Here is a 1196-nt window from a genome sequence, read left to right as displayed (position 1 = left end):
GAAAGCACATTATACAAAATACAAAAAGTTGCAATATTGCTGATCAACTTGTAATTGATGTAAGACAAGTTATAGTTAAAAAACTTTGATTTTATTACAATAATAATTATAGCCAATAAAAAATGGATATGAGAATCATGAATCTCTCACCCAATACTATTACACTAGTGATGGAAGAACAGGACAATGGACTCATGAATGGGTCAGTTTCATAATAAAAGCATGCTTGTAATAGCATTGATTAACAATTACATGTAACCTATTATAGGCAAAACCACCACCAACTGCTTACCCAACTCCATTACGTATATTTCTTGTCAGTGGTGATATAAAACTTATACATGAAGTACAACAGTAAGTTATGACAACTCTGCCATCATGATTTATTTACCTTATAGAGTACTACAAGAATTACAAGCCAATGAGAGACTTAATGGGGTAATAGCTACAATTTTAATTATAATAAATTAACTTTGGTATTTCAGGAAACCTATTCTGATAAAGATAATCACAATTTAATGCGACCACTCAAAACGACTGAAGCAAAAGCTTTAGAAGCACAAGATACTGACAAATAATGTCCTGTTTCTTTATAAACTTTATTTACATGTACATGTACAATACAAGTACACTAAAAAACACAGCTACTAGTTAATAATAATACATCCATACATGTATAATGCTGAACTGATAGTTGTCCTTATTGTGTTAAGTTAAACAATACAAATATAACAGCGTTAGATTATAAATACTCGTTAATAATTAATTGTAATGAAACTGAGAAAGAAAGAAAGACAAGATTACAATAATAACGTCACATCTCAATAGAAAGAGAGAGAATTAAAAATATAATAATAATAATAATAATAATAATAATAATAGTTAATGTGTACATGCAGTATTAGAGTGTACCAGTGGATCCTAATTTAGTGAGATCCATTGAACTAAATGAATGTCCATATCCTAATGCTTGTCTTTTAGTGGGAGGAGCTCTCATTGGAGTAGGAGGAAAAGGAGGAGCTACTGATAGTGTACAAGTATTGAGAGTAGAATCCTATGAGAGGAGAGAGAGGGAGGGAGGGTGTGTCACTCATAGTATTCTTACTAATACTATATTACTTACAAGATCAGTAAATGATTCATCCATTGTGTCTAACTGATCAACATTTTTACTAATAATATAAATACAATATGTA

The 1196-nt window shown here is 30.1% G+C and overlaps 1 long non-coding RNA gene across 1 annotated transcript; it reads right to left on the bottom strand.

The window, feature by feature from the left end:
• Positions 1-975: 975 nt before the first annotated feature.
• Positions 976-1195, bottom strand: LOC109593408 (uncharacterized). The gene is made up of 2 exons (XR_002190940.1): positions 1124-1195; positions 976-1054 (listed from the first exon to the last, which is right to left on the bottom strand). It is a non-coding gene; the product is annotated as an uncharacterized LOC109593408 (long non-coding RNA).
• Between the last annotated feature and the right edge of the window lies 1 nt (position 1196).

Source organism: Amphimedon queenslandica, unplaced genomic scaffold (genome assembly GCF_000090795.2).
Source record: "Amphimedon queenslandica unplaced genomic scaffold, v1.1 AMPQUscaffold_1648_Cont26344, whole genome shotgun sequence".
Lineage (NCBI taxonomy): Eukaryota > Metazoa > Porifera > Demospongiae > Haplosclerida > Niphatidae > Amphimedon > Amphimedon queenslandica.
Note: the sequence above shows the minus strand (reverse complement) of the source record. Positions and strands in the feature narration are given on the sequence as shown.